The sequence below is a fragment of the Scomber scombrus genome, chromosome 11 (assembly GCF_963691925.1).
Source record: "Scomber scombrus chromosome 11, fScoSco1.1, whole genome shotgun sequence".
Taxonomy (NCBI): domain Eukaryota; kingdom Metazoa; phylum Chordata; class Actinopteri; order Scombriformes; family Scombridae; genus Scomber; species Scomber scombrus.
The window spans coordinates 4,045,120-4,061,380 of NC_084980.1; the positions used below are offsets into that span (position 1 = coordinate 4,045,120).

Below are 16,261 nucleotides of genomic sequence, written 5' to 3' on the forward strand. Positions count from 1 at the left end.
GTGATGTAACTGATACGTTCCTCCAAGTCTGACTCAAGGTGTGTTAAGTTGGTGACGTCAGCCAGTATAAACTTTGGTTGGAGTGAAAACCTGCAGGCGCTGGAGTTACCACACAGCAGCAAACAGCTCCTTACCCTGCTGTAAACATTTATAAAGATTGTGTCAAATATCATTTCTAAGGTCTGAGAACATGCCGTGGTCAATTCTGTAAACTCTGGTCGCTAAATATCAGTTTCTGGAAGCGTTTCGTGGCTTTTTTTCCCCACTCTAAACGTTCTGTAATGTTTAGATAATGTGGAAGTTTTATTTGTCCTTGGTAATTTGACTCGTCGCAATTAGCAACACGGCTCTGAATCGCTCCGTGTACACAAAGATAGTGTGTGGGAAAGGAAGAAAGAGAGAGGCTCAATTCAGTGCGGTCTGTGCAGGAGCTATACAGTAGTGTGATAAATGCTGCACACACTATAGGGAAAAAAAAGAAAAGTTTGCGATGCATGAATTTACCACAGAGGTATGGTGTTACACAGTTTTCCGTGTGTGTGAGAGAAACTGTTAGTGTGAAGTGAGATGTTGTAGTCTACCGTGAGAATAAAAGTCATGTATCCAGCTGTGTAGAATCCATACATCCAACACCGATTCCCTCAATTCCTAAGGAACAATCCCATAATTCCTTTTCCACGTCTGTACACCGTTTCCTCAGCATGTTAGATGACGAGAAAAATGAAGCAGTATTTTCAAGTGCTCAACCAAAAGGAAAAAAAACAAAAACAAACATTGCCAAATGAAATTAAGGCGTACTTACATTATACATTTAAACCTTTGTGTTTAACTTCAATTTTACATGAACGCTCAGAAATCAAAATTGGCTGAAGCTACTGTAACTAAACTTGGTGCAGGTGTTGGGATGCTAGGTCCGAGCTTTACTGCACAGCCCTGTTATATTCTGCCTCTAGGTGGTGCTGCAAATGCGAAAAGTTTATATCTCATAATTAGTAGTACAGATTTGAAAGAAACTTCTTCCACATGTTCTACGGTTATGTTCAATTGGTTGTATAAAGTTGGATCATGATTAATGAAGAGGGGATTTTAAAATTCACTGTAGATCATAAAGAGCTATGTTTTGAACACATTCACTGATGTGTGACAAAAGTTTGCCTCACTGCAGCCTGTGGTCAATTTTGAAATGCCTCAATCTAAAGTTATGTAAAACTTTAGACTAACCAGCAGACATTTTTTAAATATTACACCACAAGTTTCAACTGCTGCTCAAATGTGTCAAATGGTGAGTCAGTGATATTCTGTGTCTTACTGCAGTTTGTACTTTCTAATTCATCCAATTTTTTAACCAATTCACCAAAATCACACCTGGAAAAAGCAGATTGATGGGTGATTTCTTTCAGATTTGTATCCAAAACAGTTCAATAGACTACACGTAAGTTTAAACGGGTTTAAATGCTCCTGTTTGTTCCTTCAGAATGTGAGAATGCTCATGACAAAGTGTCCTCAGTGTCACCTCGCTGTTCTCAAGTCCTCGCCCACTCATCTTCTCTGTCACTGTACGTTGTGCTTGGGTCCTGTCAACTGCTTGCACGTGGTTTTATTCAAAGCTTTAGATGTCCTTTTCCAGTCGCATACCTGGTCTAAGAAATTACACAGCACAACTTGTGGAGAGACTTTTTATACTTGTGCTACTGTCTCATGTCCTGTATTAAAGGACCTCTGTAGTACCGGCGCTACGTGCAAAAAAACAAACAGTCTACGTACAGGCCTGTGTGCTTTCGACAGTTTGGCAGCTAAACTGTCTGTAGCCTCCAGGTTCTACTACAGGAAATCTCTGCCATGTCAACAACACCATGTTTCCTCTGAGACGCAGACAGACAGACGCACACAGACAAACAAAAAAAAAGAGAAAAGATAAATAAAAAAAGAGCGAAAGAAACAAACTGCACGGTGAGTTCGGCAGACGCAAACCTAACCAGACACCTGAACAAGTGAGTGATCTCCCCCTTTTTCCTCTGGAGAAACACGTGTGCAGAAACCCACCCACCACCACCCCCAGTTACCACTGGGATCTAAGTCGCTATAATTTATACCTTTGTTCCCAAATGGAGGACAGCGTGCAGGAGCTGGCTAGCTGTGTGTGTAATTACGCTCAAGTGAGGGGATGCGGGGCCGTGTGTTTGGGGCTGGGATTTGAGGCCCGGAAGGAAGGAAGAGAGAGGAGAGGAGGGTGGAGGAGAAGGGGGGGGAGAAGAGGAGGAGGAGAGAGAGGGAGGGAGGGAGGGGAGATCAAGAGAGCGAGAGAAGAAAGAGAGAAGCAGTGAAGCTAGAGAAAATCTGGTTATTTTACGCACGGCTGCTTCGTTAATGGACAGTGTGTGTGTGTGTGTGCGGCGTGCATGTCGGGGAGTGTGTGTGTGTGTGTGTTTGGGGGAGGGGGTGGTGGGAAGGAGGGGAGGGGGAGGGGGGGGTCAGCAGGAAAGGGCTGTGTTTATCCAATCTGTTCCCTGCCTTTACCATGTGGTAGGAAAAACCACTGGCCGGCTCTCAGTCTGATCCCAGAGGACACACAGGCTGAGAGACAGGCACAGGACAGCAGGAGAGGGGGGGAGAGAGAGAGAGAGAGAGAGAGGGAGAGAGAGAGCGCGAGTGAGAGAGAGCGAGAGAGAGAAGTAGGCCAAGGAACCTGCTAGTGAACAGTGTGTGTGTGTGTGCATGTGCTCACTGAGCTAAAGAACCTGTTATACGGTCTTTGAAACTGACTGTCCGATCAGTGAAAATCACTCTTGTATATGTGTTTTAAAAGAGGTGAGGGAGGCAGGTGTGTATATATGAGAATGAAGGGATAGAAAACAAACAAATACAATACAGAAAGAGGAAAAAACCATCTTTACACTATCATTTATTATGTGAATTGTCTTCACTCTGGCTTCTATATTTACACAGTAAAAACCAGTCAGATAGTCCACTTTATAATTTTAGCTTAGCCACCAAGAAAAACAGCTGATGTTGTCCGCAGCTGGGTATCAGACGGACAGGATGTCCACCAGTGTATTGCGAGGCCGGTGGTCCACCAGGCCTGAGTTGACCCCCCCCCCTCCCCTTCCGGGCTTAACCACTGGGGAGGTTTCTCTTAAAATGTGTTGAAGATGCTTTCCAATGCAAAATCCCAATTCAAAATAAAATGTGTTATTTAAGTAGTGTAGTTGCTTTGAGGAATAGCAGTGAATATTGAGTGTGTGGACGAGACAGTAGGAGTGTGTTTTAGTTGTCTGTTGTGAAGTTTGGCTGCAACTAACATTGTTTTTCATTAACTGATTATCTGTCGGTTGTTTTGCCAATGAACGGATTATTTATGTCCATAAAATGACTGCGTTGACAGCACACATGGTGATGATGAGGTGAGTAATGTCTGGATGGTGCTGATCTGACAGGATGATGTACTCTGTCATGAGTTTGACAAACACTGCTGTAGTAGATATTAAAAAATGCACACATTTAAACATATCTGACTTAAACTCTACAGCATCCTAAGAACCTAGTTTAACTTCAGTCAACATCACAAACTGACTCAAGATTCTCCCCAATATGTAACCCTTGCATACTGTTCAGGGTCAAATGTGACCCTTTTTTTACATTTGAGAGCTGTAAAAACACTAACATGTTTCTTTTAAACCAGACTTTTCCTAATGTGACAGTGATAGTTCACAAAAATTGAATTTTTGTGCAGCTGATACACATTTTATACATGCAAATGTACAAATTTGACCTGTGTTTATTAAACAAATTCAATGTTGCATTCATCATATTCTATAAAATGTTCACTTGTACTATAAAATAGTGATTTTTCCACAAGATAAATCAGACATTTATTAATGACTGATGGGGAATTTATGAATGTGAATTGGTGTAGAGACTAATTATACATCAGAATATGAACAGTATGTAAAGTTTAAACAAAGTGACACATAAGATAAAGGATGGAATTCAACCTCTCTAAATTGAACAATAAATGTGTATGTGTGTGTATGTGTGTGTGTGTGTGTGTGTGTGTGTGTGTGTGTGTGTGTGTGTGTGTGTGTGTGTGTGTGTGTGTGTGTGTGTGTGTGTGTGTGTGTGTGTGTGTGTGTGAAAGAGAGAGAGAAACTGCCTCTTGTTACTTAGCTGCAATGGGCTGATGAGTGGTATGTGAGAGACACTGACTCACATTCTGATGAAGGTCTTCAGAGGTGATGAGGTCAATGGAATCATTGTTAATCCTATAAAGCCTGTGTCTCACATGTATACTTGAGACAGTGATGCAGCTCCAATTCTGGCTGCACTTGACTCTCTTAAAAAGGTGCACTTGACTGTTTTTTTTGTGGATTTTATCAGCAGCTAAAATTCCTTCTGTATTCATTTTTACAGCTGGATTTTTTTTATCATCTAACTGAGCACAGACGGTTTTGCAGCGGTGGGGACAGATTATAGGTTTGTGATCCGACCTAAATATATACTTAAACTCTATTAGTACAGGAGATACTTTAAACCTACCATTGACTCATTTATGAGACGGTTGCGATGTGTGACCCACATTCAGCTCGGGTCAGTAAGGGAGGGGGGGGGGGGGGGGGGGGGGGGTCATATGACGTATGCCGACAGCGAATCAGGGTTTAACCCATGGCGGTGTGGCTGACGGAGCATTGCGACTGGACTACACATTCTACTTCCTCCAACCCGTTCAGTCATGGTCTCCCCCCCACCACTACCACCATCCCCTCTGGATTCCATCATTGTCTTTATGTGTTAATATTCCAACACTGCTGTTTTATTAAATTACATTTTCTAATTCAAGATGAGTGCGAGGGTATTAACCAAAAAATGAAGGAGGGGGGAGAAATGGTTCGCTCTGTGATGCAAATGAGTTGCCACGGTGCTTATGGGGAAAACCCAGCTAACTTGGTTAACTTTCAAAATAAAAGTGGGGAGCCTTTGAAACTACAGGATTTGTCAGTACCTGGGAGTCGGGGCTTCTTGTCAAACCACCAGTGGTTTTTTTGGGCTGTTGACACATTTGTCACTCCTTGTAGAGAAAAGTTAAAGTGAGATTTGGGAAACACTTGTGAGTAAGACAAACATCACAAGGCAGTACTGATTCTCGGTGGAGGTTTTCATTTTTATAACGAATGTGAACAGGTTGCAAAGAAACGCCGCCTTTCATCGTGAATTTCCCTTGAAGCTGAAAACACTGAAGCACTGCTTTTTTTTTTTGAATGCAACAGGAAGACACACACATGCAATGGGCTCTCAAGCGTGCTACCCCCTCCCTCCTTCACACCTCCTCTAATCAATCACTGATATTGACATGCCCTTTTAGACCAATGGGACGGGGAAGGTCTGGACCGCGTCCCCGGAGACTGGCTGGTTCCCCTTTTCTGTCCCGCCTGCCTGCCTGCTAACAACCAATTAACTTCTAGAGTCCTTCCAATAGAGCTGTGGGGGGAACTTCTCCCCTGGGATTCACACACCCCTACACAACACACACACACCTCTTTTCAAGAGTCGATGCACTCCACAGGATCAAAATTGCTTCAATAGGGAGTTAGAAACCAACTCGAGCTCTATTAAACACCTTTTTTTAACAACTACAACTGAGTGTTACTTTTTTATCAGGATGCGTGCATTTTTGGGTCATGTGAGCTCTATAATTAATGGCCGACATTAGCTAGCAATACTGTACAAAACAAGCAGTGGCTTCATTTAAAAAGATAACGTTTCTAAAAGAAAATACGTTCATCTTCTCTCTCTGGCGTGTGCTTCACATTATTCCTTTTTCTTTAAAAAAAAAAAAATCCATCTCTCCCCTCTCTGACCTTGTATCCATCTCCATCTTCATAACTGGACGTTGATGCAACGAGCGGGCAGCACTTAACCTTTCATCAGCCGTGTGAATCGCTCGGAGGAGAGAAGTGGTGATAGAGAACGAAGGGGGGAGAGGGAGAGGGGTTAGAGGATGGAAAGGATGCGATGTGTTGACGCCGGGATATAAAAAGGAGGCAGAGGACATAAAAACGTGCACATTTTTTCCAGAGGAGTCCTTTTTTTGTGTTGCTTTTGATTATTTGCTTCCGGTCAGTGTTTGAGATGGTGTGTGAAAGCTGAAGGAAGGAAAAACAGGATGTGACACCGGGACAGTCAACACCGAGAGGGGTCAAGGATAGATTAAAAAGGCGTGCGCGCATATTGGGTCAGAGATGTACTTGACAGGCCGTCTCCTCTATCACACACACACAAACACACACAACCAATACAGCCCACACACTAACACTTGAGAGCTGTGTTAACGCCAGCCTCTCTTCTAGGCAGAGCACTTGGTCCAGAAGGCCTTCCCTGCAGGAGGAGGATGGGGAGGAGGAGGAGAGGGGGAGAGGTAGAGGGAGAGACAGGTGAGAGGGAGGGATGGGAGAGAGAGAGAGAGAGGGTGCGAGAGACAGTGATGACACTCAGTTCTGAATGTCACCACGGTGCTAAAGACCCCCGCTAACCTTTTGGCTGGAAATGATAGGGACGGGGAGGAGGAGGGAGGAGAGGGTGGAGGAAACACACACGGGCGGGCAAAGATGGAGAGCAAAAGAGAGAGAGAGATGGAAAGGGTGAGAATGAAGAGGAGGGAGCTCATGCGCAGGCAGGCAGGCTGAGAGAGAGAGGGAGAGGGGAGTGGGTGGGTGTGGAGATAGTGGGGGGAGGAGAAGGAGGAGGTGGTGGAGGTGGAGCGATAGATGGCGAGATGAAAGAGATTGAGACAAACAACAGCACCACTTTCTCATCTCGGCTTAAAAAACAAAAACAAAAAATACAGGGCTCGCCGGCCACGATGCGAGTGATGATAAGAGACACAAAATGGCCACCCCTGGAGCACCGAGAGCCGAAAGGTTACAAGCTGCTGACACGTTAACTGCTAACATCCCTGCTTCAAACTCTGGCTTGGGACTTTTGTTACACATCATACCCCTTTCCCTCCTCTCAGTCTCTTTCTTTCTGCTTGTTTCCTGTTACCAGCTCTCTATTTAAAAAAAAGGGTCACCATTGCTCAATAGTCAGCATCATCCACCTCCAAAAGGAGTTCCTCTCCGGGAATGTTTGTGGATACTTCTCATCGAGTTGGGACAGCCTGCAGTGACCTCATGAATATATAACTATGAATCAGAAAGCTGCATCACCAAAAAACTTGAAGCAATTAAGTAAATATTCCAGTCGTGGCACCTGCAGCCAGTCAAATAAAACCCTTACATCTTATTGTAACCTGCAGTTTTAATGATAGAACCCTGAGGCTTATACTGAATGTATCTGCAACTTTAATTACTTAAAGGCTGAAATCAATAACGGATTCTATACCGGAAGCTTGTTTTGTCACCTGAAACTGAACGTAAACACTGAAAAATATGAATCAAATTGTTGGATTTGTATGTTTTTCAGTAAGCAGGGAGAGAAATTTGCAAAAGAAGTCCCCTAAGGAGTAGCTGCTGCTAACGGAGCTTTCGCTTTGAGCACGGGTTTCTGATTGAAACGATTCGCTGGAAGTGTAAAAGCAGAGAGGGAGAAAGGGGGGGGGTGGCTAACACTGAGATTGCAATGAGTTTTGAGGACACCATATATGAACAGCAGGATTTCACTATCTGCTTTCTATACCTGCTGGGTGAATATCTTGGAAAATATGATTACTTTAGAGGTAATGAGGTTTCATTTTTATTCTTCTAGTTATTCCGAATACTGTCAACAGTCATTTTTGGCGGTGATTTAAGGTTAGCGCAGTTCTCACACCTTAACAGATTTTTCACGAACTTCGCAGAAATATTCTAGGGGCCACTAAGGGGGGAAACCACATTTGACCATTGTGTTTAACACATCGAGCCTATTAGCTTTACTTCACACCAAGAAGAGTTACACTGCAAAAAATGCTGACCGCAAAAGGAGGAAGTGCAATATTTCTGTTGGATGTGGCAAATAAATTTAAATCTAAGCCGACTTTAGCACCTAAATTCATTAAGTTTGTTACAGGGTGCTAATGCTTTAAGTTTAAAAAAAAAAAAAACCCTATGCAGCCTGATATGTCACGTAGAAAGTGAAAATGTGTGCATGATGCTTGATATAAACTTCCTCTCAGCCTACGGAGAATATAAATCTGTCACAATCACAACCCACAGCTTTCATTCAGATAAGTCTGTTAACATAAACACGCTGCTGTCAAAACTGCTAATTTAATAAGAGAAACGGTCACCGTTATCTGATTTTCAGTTGGGTTTTTTGTGGGTGCAACAGGACTCACATCTTGGTCTTGGCACGTGTGTGTGTGAGGGTCAGAGACTGAGGATGAGACAGGATTAGCGCCACAGCTACAAGTCAGAGTGGCCAATCAGAATAGTGTGAGAAAGTACTGAAATGAAGGGACACAGAGAGAAAACAATTGTACTCTCTACTTAAGAAATCAAAGACTTGACACAAAACTAGAGCAGACTGGACTTGATGGCTCATATAAATGGAGTGGTTAAGTGGTAAAAAAAACTACCTTCTGAAATCATAAGTCGGGATATATAGAGTGGTCGAATATGTGGGACGGAGGGGGACTTTAATGGGTAACTCATGAGGAGAGTGAAATGAGATGGGATGGACAAAGACTTTAATGGCCATTTTCTCTAACAGAGGACAACAACATCAGTGTTGTCAGGCACAAGTTAGAGTGCTCTCTGCATGCCGGTAGGGGTACTGCTAATAAGACACACCTATTGTGCCTTTGGCTACTCCTAATCTGACCCTCTTTCCTGCACTTCAGAAGTTTAGACCTCTGGCTCCGAGCCGTCCTAAATCACCCTGAAGACAGCGAGAGTTGCTTTAAAAAAGGTCAATAAGAAGGCGGCCCATCTTGAGTGAAAGGTTTAGATAACCAAAAGCCGATCGTGCTAATGATTCATAGGTCAAAATAACAGGAAACCTCTTATTCAAAAACATGACAGGTGGACACACAGTCATCTAAAAGCTGGAATGACTGAATGAGAGAGCTGTGGCGTACAGTAGCGTGGTTAAATCGTGATGCTAATTAGAAATGTGAGTTTAAATGTGCTGAGATAATGGTGTGGAGAACAAGCATCAGCGCATGGATATTACTCTGGAAATGTAATTGCATCTGTGTGTGAAATCTCAATTAAGTGGCTAATCTTAATGTGGGATTTTGGAGGGTGTGTGTCGCTCTGCTGCATGTGGTGTCCCCCTGTATCTTCACTTACAGTGTAAGGTGGCAGGGGTTTCCCTAACTGGGTGAGAAGCCCAGTCACTCACACTGCCAGCAAGGCTAGAAACTACATTTTTCAGTATGGAGCATACAGAATAAACACTGATTTCTCAAGTTGAGGGAGCAGATTCTTTAGGAAGTTAAATGGGGCTGACAACCCAAGCAACAATTTAACATTGAGCAATTGTTCCAGAAACTTCTTTAATATACAGATTTTTAAGACATGTCCTCTGATGTGAAAAATGCCTGTGTGTCAGGGTGTTTTCTTAAGCTCAAGGCCTACCGACGAAAGTTAAGACAAACACCTCCAAGGTCACACACACACACAACTTTAAGAAAACACTCCCACTCTAAGTAAAAAGGAATAAAACTACCATTAATCGGCCTTAATGAAGCGATTTAAATGTGGCTGAAACTCAAAAATTGATTAGAGCAGTCTCATAACATGCAAATCTAGGATGAGGTTAACTTTGTGTCCAAGTTTCAGCTTCTTCCAGACCAGCTGCCGCCTTAACAAACCAAGTCAGTGCCTCAACTTTACCCACAAGAAAAGACAGAGCGACAAACGGGAGAGAGACCAAACAGCGTTGAACATCTGTTGTGTGCGTGTGGTCGGGGCCTCTTATCTTTCCCTCTGTGGCCCGCTAAACATGACTAGCTGCCATCTTGGCTCACAGACACAAGGTGGTGGGGGTAGCAGCTCCTGGCTCCATGGCAGGCAGGCAGGAGGACGACAAATAACAAACCAGCACATTTACACTGCATGTGTCACACTTTGTGAATAATATCACCGTGTGAGAATTAGTAGTGTGGAAGATACACTCTTAAGTTTTTATTGTGTGTGGGGTTTTTTTTTCAGAGATTTTAACGTTTCCAAAGTTGCGTGAGAGCGGCAGGGTGACCATTATGCAAGTTGACCGATTACAGAACACATAATGGGGAAAGAGGGCAGGATAGTGCAAGAAATACACACAGTAAAAGTACAGCTGTTCAATAAACGCGACTGTATAAAAAATACACTGTTGAGATGTGTTGCCGAAACCAGCGAGGAAACGGCACCGGCAGGTGTTTCTGGGCTCCGTCCACACCGAGTAACAAGTGTAGCTGGAACTGTTAGCGGTTACCAAACTTCGGTCGCCGGATACAAAAGCAACGCCACAAACAAGCTCCGTGAACAAAAGATACAACGCGGAAAAGCCCGGACGAGAGTTGGCATGTTTGTTTTGTTTTTTTATTTAACCTCGGGGTAAAATAGTGAGAAGTTAATTTCCTTTGCCCGAGAAGGTATCTGATAACCGCCCCGAGCAGGGTAGTAGCTAGCTCGGGGCTCGGGAAAGCGAGAGAGCGAGGGGGGGTAATAAGTGGTCTTCGTCCGTACACACAATGAGGATGAGAGCAGGCTAACAGGCTAGCTGAACCTGTGTGTCCTAGCACTGGGCTAACCTCCAGCGGCTAGCACGGCTAATTAGCCTCTCAGCGGTGTTTTCGCACGTCGCTCCGGACAGACGGACGACTCGCTCGTTTCGGTGTTTAATTCTCGTCAAGACAGTGTACTCTCTACTCCAAACACGTACACTGCGACAAAGTGTTTTTTCCTACATTTTAAATTGTTTTGGCCATGTAAAGTGTAGTAGAAACACGGCTGAATGGAGTAATGACCGCCTGGCCTCATACATCCCCCCTCCTCCTCCTCCTGCGCTCCGCGGCTCCGTCCAATACAACTACTACTACGGACACTTCACACTGTCCCCTTACGGCAAAACACTACTATTCAGTAGAAATACAACTCACGCTCACAGTGTTACGTAGAAAAAGCAAGAAATAAAACAAAATGATGTGTTTTTTGCCGATATGTGCCAAGTATTCTCCGCTGGGAATCTCCCCAGTGCTCCTCTCATTCAGTCGGCCGGTGACTCACCTCTCGGCTCGGGCCACCTCGTGTCTCCGACAGGCTCCAACACAATTAGCTAACAGGGCTAACACTCACACTTAAACACTGAATCAACTCAATGTTTCATATTATTAGAAAAATCAACAAGTAGTCAAGTAAACAGACTCGGAAAACAGAGAGCCTCACCGTGTGCTGCTGAAAATGTTTCTTTCCACTTTTCAACTTACTAATGGGACTGTTGTGTGTATGTGTGTGTGTGTGTGTATATGTGTGTGTGTGTAACGTTATATGTGTGTGTGAGCGATGCAGCGGGTGGCAAAGCTAAACTTGCTATTGTTAGCATGTCGGCATGGCAGCTACACGGACCTTCAATGACTTTCTTGATGAATTGAAAAGAATAAAAACAGAAGCGAAATAAAGCATCCGTCCTGGATAAAAACCCTTCCAGTGAGTTAGCCCCTGAATGAAATGAAAACACCAAAACTCGCACGGCGGATTAAAGGGTCCGATGGCGTTGGAAAAAGTCCGGAAAACTTACTATTTAGAAATAATGTAGATGGTTTTAATTCAGGAGCAGTCATTACAATGAAGCCGTCGTGTGCTATCGACAACATTTTAAAAAGCACTCATTCAAAAGGGCATTTGTTAGCTTACCCAACAAGCTCGGTCACTTCGGGCTTTTTTCTCAGATCAACTCCTCGTTAGTAGGGCTAGTATCTCCGCTGGCTTGAAAAAAAAAATCCACCGTGGTCCTTTTTCCTTCAAAATATAAATAAACAGAGGAGAAAAAAAGTTCAAGTTTTATGTTTTTCATGAAATATTTCTCCGGCGTGTCTCGCATCCGCGACCTCGCCGACTAGTGTGCGTTGCTCTTCGCTCCTTTGTGTTAATTTCACTCAAATCGAGTTTAATCCGATCGATCCCTCGGCTGGTCGCGCTCCCGAGTCCTCCCCTCCAGACACTCGCTCACCTTCCTCGGCCAGGGGGGGCGCGCTCCCGAGGACCTCTCATACAGATAAACAGGCGGCGTGCGCGGTCACTGACCCCGCCGTGCCCGTGTGACGCGCTCTGCTAGGGTTCTTCATTGAGGCATGGAGAAAAAAAAATATGGATGGATGTGAAATTGAGTAAAGCATGGTGGTTGAAGCAGGAGACCTAATCTGTTAGAACGGTAACTAATGCAATAGTTTTAACAGGGGGTGTTATAAAACTGATGCCAGGAGTCTGTTTTCAAGTCAATTAAAACATTTATCAAGTGAACTCTGTTGTTAGCTGGAGAAAATGATTAGGTGACATGTATCTACAAAATTATTATGACAAAAAAGTTATAAAATTGCCCTTTTATTTATTTTATATATACGTATTGTATTTTTAAAATCAAATACATGAATAAATACATAAGCAAATGTGGGTGTTGTTTTAACCAGATGTTTTTGTCGTTATGCTTTAATTTATAATTTTGAGGATGGAACAGAAAGGTTTTGTGATATTTCTGATTTCCCTCCTAATACAATCATCCAGTGGGTAAGAGTTTGTCTCTAAAACTCTAGATTGTGATATTTCTTGCCTTAAAAGTTTATGTTTATGGATGAAAGAGCAAAATGAATGATAAAACATCACTATCATACCTTTAATATTGTTCTACAGACCCTACAGAACATCTTCAGGGATTGTGTGAGCTCTGGGTTAAAGAGTTTTAACAACTGGAGGAAAACTGAAGAAAAAGAGGAAATGCTGAATATGACTGACATGAGTTTAAGATCTGGTGAATGCTCAACTGGATGGATGGATGGAAAATGTTATAGTAGTTATAGTCTCTTGATTTATTTCTTAATTACTTAGTCAGGAATTGATTTTATATTAGCTCTCAAATCATTCCATAATACACTCTATAATAATAACCAGGAGGTCTCGAGTAGCAGAAACACATTACAACTCCCATAGAAATTTAATGCTGACACAATACCAAATGAGATTAAAAGAGTACCATAAAGCAGGATATCATCAGTATAGTAACACTGTTTCAATCCACTTATGGTGAGGTTTTATTTATCCGAATGGACAGACTAAAGATGATGAAATTGCCCCGAGGCGCAGATGAAAACATGCATATTGAAGGAATATGAGAGAATGGCAGAATGCGGATGTCCCTGACACGAGCAGTAATTTGCTTATCATAACAATCTGGCCCTCAGGAGGGAGGCCTTTAAAGATACACACACACACACACACTATCTCTCCCTCATAGAAATATACTTTCTGTCTCCTAATCCTCCGATCCCTTTGTCTGCTCTTTGACTTCCTCCTTCTTTCTGCAATGAACACAACACGCTCGTAATTCACTTCCCAACGTGATATTTAAACACATTCTTTCTACATTCTGCTACATATTATGCTCATTTTAAATTTCCAAACCGTACTACAGATTCTTATATCTCCATAGCATTCGCACACCTCCTGCTTTTTGGCTGATTTCTGTATGTTTTGGAAATCGACAAGCAGAGACTTGAAACTTGCTGCGGTCGGTAATCCATCACCATGAACTGGAGTCAAAGATGTGTTTTTGTAGTGTTGATTATGCAGCTGAAACTAGAAATAACAACTCGCATTTGTATGCTTCCGCCAGCCAATCGAGCTGCTGTTTACATGCGCATCTGTCAAGACTTACATCATATTTGTAGAGAAGAAAGGTATCAGGTGTATTTCCATTGTATGAGTTCACATGAGTATGAGTTTGACCAATGAACACAAAGTTGTGACCATGACAGTAGAGAATGCTTCAAATGTGGATGTTCCTGCAAAAAAAACTACAAACATGGATGCTTCACACACATCTTCAACCCTGCAGCACAGAAGATCTTTATGGTGTTGACTAATAGCCAGAAAAGTGTTTTTTTCCAGAACATTATGATATCACAGTCAAGCTGACCTTTGACCTTTTTAACCATTTTTTATCCCGTTAGACATTTGTATGAATCGTATGAATTTTTGGAGTTTATGGCCACAGACATGTCGTGTTCGGTCACGGTGACCTCGACCTTCGAGCGCAACATTTGAGCGAGTTTAATCAGCAATCATCTTTGAGTCCGAGTGGACGTTTTGCGGCAGATGTAATGAAATTCCCTCCACGCGTTTTTTTTTTTGAGAAGTGGATGGATGGGAGATCAATGTGACCTTGACCCTTGATCACCAAAATCTAATCACTTCATCCTCGAGTCTGAGTGGACGTTTTTTTTTTTGCAGTTGAAGAAATTTACCCGAGCCGTTTCTGAGATGTCGAGGTTCTCAAGAATGGGACGTACAGACATGCGTATGGATGAGCAACCTGATAACATACTGTACAGTAATGCGTCTGATAACAGCTGTCATCAGTGTGGAGACATACTGATATTGTCTTATTTCCTCTCTTATTACAATCCTCTATATAATCTGACATATACTCTATGATACATAGTGTTAACATGGTGGAGGGGTAAGCCCCTTCTTCTAATTTAGATTTTAGGTGTCTACACTAACTTTTGAACATACTATCTTTTTTTTTCTTTTTTTCATTTTTACACTTCAACAAAAATCAGACTACACTGAAAAATATAAGGGTGGGGGAAGATGCCCCTGGGTGTTACTGGCCCAAACCACTACGGGGCATTTTAACCCAGAAGTTTTAATATTTTGCTCGTAAGTAATGAATGGTCTTTTCCTCAAACTTGTGGCTTTGGGTAAAGTACCATGAACTACTACATTCATGTTCCCCCTCAGGATTAATTGTAATGACTGTGACGATCCCTCAACTTCTCATTTAGGGGCCATAATCAGGTCAAAACATTCATTTCTTCAGTTGCTCCGTTTAGTGTTAAATAGCAAGTGTTAGCATGCCTCAAACAATATAGGAAGGTGGTGAACATGGAATTTGTGTACAGCCTTGCAGAGGTGCTAGCACATCTGTTGAAAATGGTTCACCTGTCCATTGGAGGTGACATAGTGGAGGAGCATTAAGTAGCTTTTCCACTACCAGTTATTCATATTGATGGCTCATTACTGATCTATAAATCATTGGGAAATGATTTAACTATTAATAAGGCTCTGAATTTGACAAGGGCGCCTTATTAAAAAGCGGGAGCAAATTAATCCTATATTCAAGAGGCCACAGTGCTTCATACTGACTGATGGTAGCCTCCATGCTCACACTATTACATACACAGATCTCCTCAAAAAACACCAGGTATCCCTGCAAACGTAGGAAATCCACACAGAGCATCGCTAAAAAAGATTATGCACATACAGTGAACATGCAAACCTCCCCCAACTACACACCAGTTCAATGTTTCATTCATTAAGCATGCTCTCTGTGAGGCTGACCTTCATCAGTGAATACCATCTCCATGACTGCTGAAGGTCGAGCACCACCGGTCCCTCCCTGCTCATTTTAACGGATAAATCAGGTACACTTAAGCAGCATGTGGACCCATTATGATTGATCCACTCATACGCTGAAAAAGTCACCAGCCAGGTCTAAAGCGGAATAAAACAACAGGGAAAAAAAGGACAGAAAAAAAGACTGCAGGTGTTGTTGTTTTTTTTTTTCAAACACTGTATTTTTTTTCCATCTCCACATAACCATCAAAATGACATGTTTAGAGTTTAGAATGTTTTATTATAGTTTATTGTGATAGCATTTTCATTTTTTCTTTTTTTTAAGTTTTATTTTTTCCAAAGAACAAACACAGCAAATAACGTCGAGGGAGGGGGAGGAGGAGGAGGAGGCAAAGGGAGAAGAGCGAGAGAGAAGGAAGCGAAAGAGAGAGAGAGAAAGGAGAAGGGCCACATAGATAAGATAGATCAATCCATAGATAGATAGATAGATAGATAGATAAGATGCGTCAGGTATTGGCTTGATCCTCCCCCTGTAAACCCCTCTGGGGGTCCACACACACACACACACTACATGTTGCTTTACAAAGAATAATTGTCATCAGAATAAGATTAATAACTGTCAGAATATATCTAGGAATTTTTTTTTTTTAAAAAAAGAAAAAAAAAGAAAGATACACTGCTGAGAACATATTCACTTGCGCTGCTGTGCAACCCAAAAAAAAGAAAAGAAAAAA

General features: G+C 42.5%; 1 protein-coding gene across 1 annotated transcript in view; it reads right to left on the reverse strand.

The window, feature by feature from the left end:
* chd7 (chromodomain helicase DNA binding protein 7) overlaps window positions 1–12,069 on the reverse strand; it is a 73,519-nt gene extending 61,450 nt beyond the window's left edge. The window contains exon 1 of the mRNA XM_062428440.1: window positions 11,811–12,069. The gene's annotated coding sequence lies outside the window, so the exon portion shown is untranslated. The remainder of the gene's footprint in view (window positions 1–11,810) is intronic.
* Window positions 12,070–16,261: the final 4,192 nt, after the last annotated feature.